The sequence below is a fragment of the Rattus norvegicus genome, chromosome 12 (genome assembly GCF_036323735.1).
Source record: "Rattus norvegicus strain BN/NHsdMcwi chromosome 12, GRCr8, whole genome shotgun sequence".
Classification (NCBI taxonomy): domain Eukaryota; kingdom Metazoa; phylum Chordata; class Mammalia; order Rodentia; family Muridae; genus Rattus; species Rattus norvegicus.
The window spans coordinates 5,862,935-5,875,167 of record NC_086030.1 but is presented as its reverse complement, the minus strand read 5'-3'; the positions used below and the strand labels follow the sequence as shown (position 1 = coordinate 5,875,167).

At 42.2% G+C, this 12,233-nt stretch overlaps 1 long non-coding RNA gene across 4 annotated transcripts; it reads right to left on the bottom strand.

The window, feature by feature from the left end:
- Window positions 1–6,301: 6,301 nt before the first annotated feature.
- On the bottom strand, window positions 6,302–11,905 carry LOC102554571 (uncharacterized). Of its 4 annotated transcripts, none has more exons than XR_005491752.2 (3): window positions 11,603–11,905; window positions 9,935–10,082; window positions 6,302–6,446 (listed from the first exon to the last, which is right to left on the bottom strand). It is a non-coding gene; the product is annotated as an uncharacterized LOC102554571 (long non-coding RNA). The 4 variants fall into 4 exon arrangements; XR_595205.4 differs by having other exon boundaries at window positions 6,302–6,449; window positions 11,603–11,900; XR_005491749.2 differs by lacking the exon at window positions 11,603–11,905 and adding an exon at window positions 10,247–11,593 and having other exon boundaries at window positions 6,302–6,449.
- Window positions 11,906–12,233: the final 328 nt, after the last annotated feature.

Below are 12,233 nucleotides of genomic sequence, written 5' to 3'. Positions count from 1 at the left end.
GAGCAACGTTTAAAATTATTGGTCAACTCGAATGGGAAGGTTGTCTCCTACATTTGGCACTGTCCGGCCCATCTTGTGGAATTTGTGGTATTTCCTGTGACCTGCTATTTCTGACAGGGTTCTCACACTAACACTAAGGGCTGGCCAATTGGAGTTAAGATGAAACATCGTACGTAACAACTCGGGATCATCAGTAGGAAAGTAAATTCTAATAGCATAGAGGGTAAGCAGCTACCCAGCTCTTGTGCTGTTTAAGGTTTACTGAAATATAAAGGTTGTGTGTGTCCTAACGGGGAACTAAATGGTCAAAGGCAGGGTAGAAACCCCAGATTGGGATTAAATAATTTCTACAAAAATAATGGCACCTCAACGTCTGGCAAAAACGCAACTTTAAAAAAAAAAAAAAAAACAGGGGCTGGGGATTTAGCTCAGTGGTAGAGCGCTTGCCTAGGAAGCGCGAGGCCCTGGGTTCGATCCCCAGCTCCGAAAAAAAGAACCAAAAAAAAAAAAAAAAAAAAAAAAAACCAATTCAGATCCCCAAATGGAAAATGCACGCTGTCCCTTTAGGTTTAGGAGGTGGGAGAATTGATTTTTAGCCTCACGGTATTTCCCCAAGCTGCGCCATGTTCGAACAAAATCCGTGCTAATTTGGCGTGCATGGTTCTGGGGTTCATAGCATGAGTACGCTAAGACACCGCTGCACTCCCCAAACTGAACCAAACAGCACACCAAGCAGCAAGCTTCAGCCTGAGGTCTTCCCAGATGCTGCTCTGTGCTACTATGGAAATGCGGCTTAATCTCCAGGATGCTAAAAGCCCCTGTAGACAGTATAGAAAGCAAGGCATCCTGCAATCAAAAAAGTATAGAGAATAAAATAAACCGGGCTAGAGGGATGGCTCAGCATTTAAGAGCACTGACTTCTGTTCCAGAGGTCCTGAGTTCAATTCCCAGCAACCGCATGATGGCTCACAAGCATCTGTAATGGGATGTGATGGCCTCTTCTGCTGTGTCTGAAGACAGCTAGAACATACTCCTATACATTAAATAAATACATAAATAAATAAAAAAAAATTAAGATGTCAATGCTATCTTAAGCAACTGGTTTCTTTCAACGTGGGCTCCACGGGAATTCTGGGACTGTTTAGCCTATCACGTGACACTTACGTTGGCCTGAAGAGAGGCTTATGCAGTAAATCGAAGGGAATTTCAATGACGTTAAATGTAGGAAAGGAAATTAATTTAATTTATATAAAGAGGAAGGGGATATGAGTATATTTATTTATCCACGGAGATACTAATCTCCATGGAAGGGGGACTTCATAGATGGAAATTGCTTTAAATGTTTTTAAGGGGACATGAATGAATAAATAAATCCAGGCCTTTGATCTCAATGCTTACGAGACAAAGGCAAGGATAGTTAGATCGCTTGGGAGCCTGAAGCCAACCTAATCTACAAGCAAATCCAGGCCAGCTTGGGCCACACAGAGAAACCCAATCTCAATAAATTATAATAATTGTTTTAAATAGTTTTAACTCTTAATTTCTTTCCTGGCTTACAAATAAAGCACTTCCATGTCATACCCCAATTTTTCATTCTTTTTCTTTCTATGCGAAATGGCCAAAATTCATCAGCTTTTGGAACCATGTGGAAGTATTTGCAAGAAGAAGAAAAACACATAACAAGACTAGAAGACAGAAACTGGGGCTTGGAAAAATCTAGCTGATTTATAATAATTTATTCTTGCCGGCTTAACATGCTTTCTGAGTCTACCACTTACCCCTTGCCCTGGGAGTCACCATAATGACCTAATTACTCCCCACCATGTCTCTCACAACTGTATGTCTTCAGCTGCTATAAAGGCTGCTGACTTTCTCTGGAAGCAGAGTTACAACAATACCAGTTTGGCTGTGAAATGTACAATGGTGTCTACAAAGTGACTCAGAATCTTACACTTGAAGACTTTCGAAAGCACATGTTAAAACCCGCACACAGGATACTACTACTGTACATGTTGTAATTAATTTACTGTGACGATACTGTGGTGGCCTCTGTGATCCAGAAGAGTCACACAACACATGTAGAGGATTGAAGCGTTTCCATGGTCAAGAGTATTATTACGTATAGCCGATTCCCGATAGGGCTTCTAAGTTAGAGAACTATAAATTGGCCTGCCTGGTCTTGGGTGAGTTACTAAAACTGTACATAGCCACTGTGGTAAGGATCCTTCCCTAAACAGGGATCTTAGACTGTGTAAGAGTGGAGAAAGTGGTCTGAGCACCAGCACTTGTGTGCTCTTAGTAAACTGCGTGCTAACATGCATGTGCTCATTGCTGTCTTGGTCTAACTGCGTATGTAATGCATACTGCTTTGAGTTACTGCCACCTTGACTATCCCATGTGATGAAATGTGAACTGATTTCCTTTCCCCTTGAGAGTCTATCTTCTTCCTTCCTTCTTTCCTTCCTTTCTTCCTCCCTTCCTTCCTTCTATTTTGATGGGACAGTGGCTGAGAGTTTTATCACAGCAACAGAAGAGAAACTATGACAGCCGGAACTATGGACTGGAAGGTGGCCTTGAGCCAAAAGCCTGTAAGGAGCCACTATGCTCATTCCCGTATCTTCCAGGGAAAAAAAATTCTTCAAACAACCATAGTGATGCGGAAGAGAGACACTTCCCCATTAGGCTGCCAGATGAAAACGCAGGAAACATGATGTTTTTCTACATGCTTGTGAGATTCTGACATACGTGTTGTCTAAACTCCCAGTCCAGGAAACCCACTATTGCAAGTTTGTGTGTTGTCCCAAGTCATTTACTGTGCTACAAGTAAACAGGAAACAATGAAGGTATGTGGTGACTGACACAAGGTCACTCACGTGGTCGGTCTCTCTCTCTCTCTCTCTCTCTCTCTCTCTCTCTCTCTCTCTTTCTCTCTCTCCATCATCTCTGTAAATACCATCACTTGGGGCTAGGAATTTAGTTGTAGAGAGCTTGCCTAGCAACCCTAGGTACAGCACCAAATAAAATAAGGTAACAGTGTACAACCCTCACCCCAGTACTTACAAGGTGGCTGGAGGGGGTCAGTAGTTCAAAGTCCTTCTTACCTACATAGGGAGTCTGAGACTAGCTTAGGCTACAATGAAACCTTGTCTCAAAACCAAGAGGAAAAACAAAACACCCAATTGTCCCTGTTTATTATTTTTTTCTAGAGGATATTTCTGTCTATTCCCTATAGGTTTCTATTTTTCAAAACCTAATTAATGTACTTAAATGCTTTAACCTTTCTTCTAGCCCATCACTCACCAGAGGAAGTAGGAAAGGAAAGGTTAATAGGGCAAAGGAGGATGTTGACCTGTTTAGAAATAATTCTTTGGGGCGAATCAAATCTGTGTTGTCAGGATATCAAGAGTTCAGTTCACACGAATCAGCAGCGGTAGCTCGATCCATTTGCAGACAACATTCACAAATCAACAATGGTGGTTCAATCCAGAAGAAACCATGAGGCTCTGACAATGGCCTGAGTCTGAGGAAATGGCAAGAAGCTGCCAGAACACCACCAGAAGTGGTGCATTTCTCTCTATGATATCATGAAAAATGATAATCAGCAAAGAGTGGCAAGCTAAACCAATACCACACAGCATTGCCAGCAAAGACCAGTGTCAGGAAGGCCCAACGAAGACAGGCAAAGAGTGGCAAGGCGAACCAATATCACGCAGTGAGTGTTGTTCACTGTCTGTTGGGTTATATTTATACCCTTTCCAAACATCACATGTTCTCTGAAGTGTCCAATCTAGCAAAATATCACATGCCCTTCTTCTAGACACCTTCCAGAAAAACATTAAGTGTCTGTTCTCAGCAAAATACTCTCCCACATGTCTGCTTGAGCAAAAGCATTCTTTCATAAGACAGTTTCCAGAAAAACATCACATGACACAACTGAGTCTCTAAAGAAACCAGAAATGTTCACTTCATGAGCCCTCTAACAACTTGACAGTTAACCAAGAAAATAGGAGAGACAGTGACCCTCCCGCTTATCACCAAACTGAGTAAATGAGTAACGGGTTTTGTTCTGCTCCTGTGATGTTTGTTCAAGCCCCCACTGTGCCCTCCAGCCATTGTGTCCAAAAGAGAGTATTCCAAAAACCAGCGGCCAAGCCTAACAAGATGTGTTTCAGATGCAGATGCCTCATCAACTCTGACAAACATTTACCCTAAAGGACAATCAGGATCTGTTCTCAGGAGAATGCTTGACCTTTCCCCTCATTCAAACCCTAGAGTCTTAAGAACAATCCTGTGACTTTGAGAGTTTCCCCTTGTGACATTTTTGGTATTTCCTTTTGACATCCCCCCATCTCCTGGAGCTTATGACTTCTTCCTTTAAAAAGCCCTTCTCCCAGCCACTCAGGATCGATACCTCTGTCTCCTACGTGGGATATGTGTCAGCCCAGAGATCTCTGTAATAGATCTCCGTAATAAACCTCACCTTTGCATATTAAAAAAAAGTCAGGAGTCAGGAGTCACACACACACACACACACACACACACACGAATATGTTATTCATTGTATAAACTGAACTTCAAGGCAAGCCCAGGCTACAATAGGAGTTCTCAAATAAACAAATTAATTAGTTAAATAAAAATTTCTAACTCTTAAAACGGCCCATTGCCAACATTACACTGGCCCCCTTGTGGATTTAGAGTGTTTGGTATTTTTCTAAATTTAGCTCTTTTCATATGTTGTCTGGCTTGGTAAGTTCCTTTACTTCTTTAGCCCATTATTATTATTATTATTATTATCATCATCATCATCATCATCATCATCATCATCATCATCATCATCATTATTTTAGTTTTTGAGATGAAGATCTCACTATGTTTTCTAGGTTGGGAAGTGATCCTCTTGCTTTAGTGTCCCAAATACCTCCGCCCGATAGACACATTACACCATGTGAGGTTTTCTCAGTAGATTTTGGTGTATGTACATAAGTGTGCGTGTGTTTGTACATGTGCATGCCTGAGTGCTCCACAGGGCACACGAGAGGTCAGAGCAATCTTGTGAGAGTGTGTGTGCTCCTTCCACTCTCCTAGGGAAGACTCTGTTTTGTTTCTGCTGTGCTCTGTGAAGTCCTCCATGAGAACTGGCCAGCAGCAGCTCATCTATCTTGGCCTCTCATCTCCCTGCAAGAGTGCTGGAATTACAGATGTGTGTCACCACATCTGGCTTGATGAACCTCAGGTTGTCAGGGATGCACAGCAATCACATTTAGTTGGCTGAGTCATCTCACCAGCCCCTTAAAACTTTTGCATTTATGTCCAATTTTCTACCAATTTTTTTTTGAGACAGGTTCTCTCTATTGTATAGCTTTGGCTGGCCAGGAACTCACAGAGTGCTTACAAATAAAGCACTTCCATGCCATACCCCAATTTTTCAGTTTTAATTGTTTGGAAAAGGTTAGAAAATTGTTGATCTCAATGGTGTTTTTCTTTTTCTTTCTTTTTTTTTTTTTTTTTTGAGTTGCCTTTGTTTTTTGTTTTTGTGCATCTCCTTCAACATAGTATTGAAGTGGGGTCTAAACTTATTTTTGAAGACAAGGGGTTAAAAGACAAATAAAGAAACTTGGACTCCTGATCCTCCCGCCTGTATCTGTGGAGTCCTGGGATTGCAGGCATGTACCACCAGATCCAGTCTGTGAATTTCTGGGGTTGAAGCTCAGGGCTTCCTGCACCCCAGGCAAGGACTCTTGTTTGCAGCTCTTGTTTCATTGCTTCAGTTCCTCTGCTCCTCCCTTTAGATAGAGAGAGTTGCTCTGTTTATGATCTCTTTCCCCATACTTTCAATGTCCGTATGTTCATGGTACCTGGTACTACGTATAATTTCTTTTCCTTTCTGTTCACCCCCCACCTCCAGCACCCCAGGTGCTCAGCATAGAACCAACAAGTGTTCGACCACAGAACTACAACCCTGATCTTCTGTTTATAATTTTGTAAAAACAAATTATTTCTTTATTTAAAGATTTACTTTTTAAAGTGTGTGTGTTGATGTGTATTTACATCTGAGTATGTGAGTGTACGCCTGATATCTTGAATATCAGAAGAGGGTGTTAGATTCCCGGGAACTAGAGTAATGCATGATCATTTGCTACCTGATGTGGTGCTGCAAACTGAATGCAGGTCCTCTGGAAGAACAGCAAGTGTTGTTAATTGCCGTGCTATCTCTGTAGCTCCAATCTATTTTTAAACATATTTACTATATATCTACTTAGTTAAAAGTGCATATAAAAAGAAAATATTTCTTCATACAATATTCTGATTAAAGATATTTTATTTTTATCCTGTGTCTATGTGTCTGTGCATATGTGCAAAGGCCCACGGAGGCCAGAATGTGTTGAATTCCTGGACACTGGAGTTACAGGCAGTTGTGAGGGTGCTGGAAACTTAACTCTGGAAGCCTACTGGAAGAACAGAAAGTTCTTGTAACCATTGAGCCATCTCTGCAGGTCCTTGCTTATAAATTTCTTTAAAGCCATTGTGTCAGAACCCATCATAGGAAAAGCTAAACACTAGCAGGTGCTCTTCCTGAGATGATCCAACGCCTCCAGTAGGCAAGGCCCAGGAGAAATCCATTTTAGTAAAGATTCCTGGTATTAATATGCTTTTTCTTTTATTATTAAATATGTAACTATCACTATGTATTAGCATACCCATTTGAGTTGATCTCTGCAGACCTATGAAGACGTGCTATCTTGTAGGGATGCTATATAGACCAATAGATAATAAGTCTATAAAATTCCTGACTTGATTCAAATAATTTTCAGAAGAAAGTTTTCAGAGATGGTCTTAGTTGTTAGAAAGATGTAATAAAGTTAGAATCTTGAATAGAATGTGCCCACTCCCCAGAATAGTAAGTAAAGTTTGCATAATAAGAAATACAATGAGCTTTCATAATCACACTAAAAAGATAAATAGACTTGGGACAATTTTGTGTTCAAGGAAAAATATTTAGGTCCAAGGATAAAGTCACAGGTACACACTATAATAAGGCAAGGCCATGTGAAAACTATTGCTTTGAACTTATTATGAGCTTAATATTAAAATGAAACACTGCTTTGAATTTAATATCAACATCCTTCTGAAACTCCTATTTTATGTAACCTTTTATCAAGTAATTTTCTAAAGAACTTTTTTTGTCTACAAGGGTATGAAAAGACAAAAAAAAGGAAAGGAAAGGAAATGAAAGTTGTTGATTGAATGGTTTGGCTTGGGGATCTATGCCCCATCCATCCATCCATCCACCCATCCATCCATCCATCTATCTAAGTGTGTATGTCTGTTTTTCTATATGTTTGTGTGTAGGTATATGTGCATATGTGTAATCATGCATGAATATTTGTGGAGTTGATTGTGATAGATGGTCGGGCCAGGCCAGAGTGTGGGTTTATGAATGTTTGAAAATATATACGTCTGTGCATATTTGCCTATGTATAGCATCTTAATTCTTTTCCTTTCCTTCTTCTCTGGTTCACAAAGAGTCAACGAGTTTATCTAGAGAGGTTTCAGACTGATTCACCGGAGAAAGGAGCACCAGCAATGAATCTTTTCACTACTGTTTCATGATGAAGTGCTAAATAGTTTCTGGCCTCAGAGGAACTCAGGCAGGCCAGCTACTGCAGCAAGTGACTTAGACTTAAGGCAGGTAAACATTTTATTATTATATAGCAACCCTAAAAATCTTGTAAGACCAAGCCTTCCTCCTCCTCCCCTTCCCTGCCAATGCTGTTCTCTCTCCACTGCCTCAAGAAGAACCAAGAACAAGAAAGAACAACCACCAGGGCTGGCCTCTGGCACCATTTTTATTAGGCTTATGGGTGAATGAGAGTCAGATGCATCTCTCACAGAGCATATGTGGTGGTCAGAGAACAACTTCCAGAAGTCAACTGTCTCCTTTCAATATGTGAGGTCCAGGGATCCAATTCAGTCTTTGTTTACTGCCAGGTAACCTTGGCTTCCTTTGGTGATAGATTATGGTGTAGAAGTATAAACAAAAAAGCCCTTCCCTCCACAAGTTGTTTGTGGTCATGGTGTTTATTGAAATGACCAGGATGCCATCTCATCTCAACTTTATTTTGCATCTGCCTAGACACTTCTCAGTCTTCTACTCCACAACAGTCACATTTGCCTTGGCAACACTTGGAAATGTCCATGATGCCAATTATGGTCCAGACATATTAGCCAAGATAGTTGATGTTTGTCCAAGCTTAGACATAAAACTAAAATAGATAAGTGTAAGTATAAATCAAAAATAATTGACAATTAGTGTCTGGAAAATATTGCCAAGTTTTGCAAGAACCTGTAAGCCAGCCTCAATGAAATGTTGTCCTTTATAAAACTTACATTGGTCATAATGTCTGTTCACAGCAATAAGACCCTAAGACAGTCCCACTCACCAAATCTCCAAATTTTTAACTAAATTTCTAACTATAGGCTAGGAATCTTGAATTTCTAGAGGATTCCTGCCCCCACATTGGGCGCCATCAATTGCATGAAATAATTTAAAAAGGCACCATCCCACACTAGTGCTGGCTACTCTATCGCCCCAGTGGTTGCACAGCTTATATGGCTAGTTCCATGTATTGACCACCCATCTCGCAGCTCTCTTGCTGTGGATTATGCTCACATTACCAGCCATCTGCCCCTGTGGTTAGCAGTCACAAATCCCTGTAACCCTGTAAAATCAAAACTCTAGAGACTTGTAATTTATCAATCATATTTATATCAGTAAACTCTCACCCTACAAAATATCCACACAATGAACTTAGAGCCAATTGATATCATTATAAACTGTCCACCTAGATAAGACAATTTGTTCTGTAATTATCCATCCCTTATAAGAAGCTACACAGAATCTGGATAATTTTTCTCTTCCTCCATCTTTCATTCTTCCTTCCTCTCTCTCTTCCTCCTATCCTGTCTCTCAAAAATTCTCAGTCTGCCTTCTTTTTTCACTGTCCAATAACAGGTTCCAACCTTGTCTTTTACCTGCCCTCACCTGCTTACAGACCAATGCCTTTACTTGGCCACAATATCCTGTAGTGGATTGGCCTGATGCTGTTTGTATTCTAATGCTAATTTGGGTCCCCTAAAACTGGTTGCCCCAGAGACAAAAGAATCCACACATAGATGCTAGCTAAGTGACTCTGCCCTCAGTTAATTGTGATTGGTAAATAAAGATGCCAACAGCTAATAGCTGGGTAGAAGAGACATAGGTGGGGTTTAAGTTTCATGGGCTTAGGGTTGGAGGAGGACCACAAGGGGAAGAGGAAGGTGCAAGAGAGAGAGAGCCACCATGGGTTAAGAGTCAAGAGAGTGTGGCCCTGAGGGCCTGCTTCTCAATTGGAGTTAAGAACAGTTCAGTTGGAACATAGTAAATTGTCATAATCCACGGTTATCGATAGGAAAGTAAATTCTAACAGCATAGAGGGTAGGCAGCTGCCTGGCTGTTGTGCTGCTTAAGATTTATTATAAATATAAGGGCTGTGAGTGTGTGTTTTATATCTGGGAACTCAATAACCTAAGGTGGGGCAGAAACCCCAGGGCAGGATTTTAATAATTTCCACAATATCTTTAGCTGCTTTGGGGCCACCCTTTCTTGGCCCTTATAATCTCTCCTGACTCCAATCTTCCTCTTCCCCTGGTTGCCTCACAGATCCAACTCGAGACTGTTCTGTCCCAGTCATACTAAACCTGGTCGACCCCCACGCATGAGATAGCTCCACACTGGTGATTGCTACCCACCACCAACTGGTCTTAATCCACCTTAATGACCCCTCTTCTTTCCCTTCTAGATCCCAATTTTCAAACTCTGAAAAGCACCACCATAGTCTCAAGCCTATCATTACCCATTTCCTACCTCAGAGACTCCTAGTTTCTATTAACTCACCTTGTAACACTCTCAATTCTCCTGGTGTGCAAACTTTCTGGTGCCTTCCACTTAGTTCAGGATCTCTGAGTCTGAGCCTTGGGGATTTGCAGCCAACCACAGGAGATCAGATCCTTTCAATTTTGGGGATTCTTCTGTCACTGGATCCCTAATTTTGCCATTACAGCTAAGTCCCTATATCAGGCAGCCAAAGAGACCCCCCACCTGGCCCCTCACCCACCCAGCCATAGTTTGCCATTAGTTCTCTTTATTTCAAGACACCCTCTTACTGGCCTCTATCCTGGCACTCTTGAATGCATGCCACCCACCTACCTCTACCACCTCATTACAGATGAGAGGATGGGAGTGGACTCAGGTGTTTCAGCTCAACTTGTTGGGTCTTCCAATTGTGACACAGCCTTTTTGTCAAAACAGCTAGATCCCACTGCATATGGATGGCAGCCCTGGTTGAGAACCCTAGCTGTGGCAGCAGAACTCACCTGGGAAGCCCTCAAGATCACCCTGTTCTAGTCTATCATTGTATACTCCATCCATTTCCTCTCAGTCCTTCTGAGTCATTCTTCTTTTTCCCTCCTTGGGCCCTCATGGGTCCAAGCCTTTTATTCACTGTTCTAGAAAAACTTACAAATTACCCTGAGAGAGTCCTACCTTAAATCTTGCAATGACCTCCCTGTCCTACCTTCCTTTGTTACTCCCCTCATTCCTGCCCAGAAGCTGTAGAAGCCCTATGCCTCATGTCCCTGAGCAATGCTAGGGATGACACAGTAGCCTTGGGGCTGATCTCAAGCTCCACTGGATTCATAGGATATAGCCCCTTTCTAGAACCCTCCTGTTGGCCAGAATACCAACAGAAAAAAGATGCACTCCTAGATACAGGAGTCACACAGACAAAGGATGGATAGTTCTATATGAATAACAACCTTATCTTTCCTTAGAATCAGATGCTCTCCATCATCTTTGATATCCACTAAATGCTACACATTGGGCCCAAAGTTCTATTCCACTTTTTAGCTCCTCTCTTTGACCTCAGAGCCCACATTTTCCAGGTCCACTCTTCCTGCTAGACATGGCTAAGGTTAACCTGCAGGGGGCAGTCCAGATACACCAGTTCCTGTACTTGCTCCAAGGGCACCAAGTGAGCCAGGTTTGGGAGATTGGCTTCACCCATATGACCACTCATATAAAGTTATGCTATCGCCTAACCCTTGTGGACATCTTTATGGGGTGGGTGTTGTTTTCCCCTACCTCCAGGAAAACAACAGATATGGTGGCTCAGGTTCTCCTTGAACACACAATTTTTTGGTTTGTCATGCTGCAGACCATCCAAACACTCAATGGTCCAGCCTTCACCACCAGGGTCACTGAGCTTGTGTCTGAAACTCTCAACATCCCTTACCAGCCACAACCCTCAGGAAAGGATGATAGAGCCAATGGACTCATCAAACAGCAGCTTGCCAAGCTCTCTCTAGAGCTTAGGTTATCTTGAGCTTCCCTCCTCCCTATCACCCTTACCTACTTTACCTGATACTCCCCTACAGGTTTAAATCCTTTCACACTCCTATCTAGGAGTCCATTCCTCCTGAGCTACCAGCTCCAAGACCAGACCCCTCTGCTGACCAGATACCTACCATACCTCTTCCTCATATGGTCTCCTCTCTGTTAACCTACCTGCCCCCATGCCAGTGGACCCAACTGCTCCTGAACCTGCCCCACTCTCCCATGTGGACTGAGTGCTCCTCAAGAATTCGGAACTCTTTAGAGCCTCAGTGGAATGTACCCTATATTGTGATCTTCACTACCTTCGGCTACCAAGCTCCTTGTACATCAGTGTTGGTATCACCTCTCCAGGTTCAAGTGGGCACCTAGCCAAGATGAACGGTCTGTACAACAACTGGAATATTCTACCCTCCAATTCTACAGAGAGCCCCAGTGAGGGGCTGGAATAGCCAAAATTGGATGCCCCCTTCAATTGGTGGTAGTTCTTCTGTTTTCAATGACTCATCCAAATAATAAGACTCCTCATTATCACTTGCCTACTTTTTAAACATAATTTATAATAAATTGAATTTGAAAGCTGATAAAATCCATTTTAACAGAATTGCACTGCAAAGTAGTCGAACTCATTAAATCCCGACAAGAGATCATTATTCCAGTCTGTACCTCCACCTCCACCTGGGGTAGATGGGTGTGCCTTACCCCCACCCCAAGCCTGCCTGTGTCCCAGGAAGTCTTCCTTAACCAACAAAACAGATGAGACCCTTGTCCCAATACCCACACTAGCTGCGACCACCCCCCCACC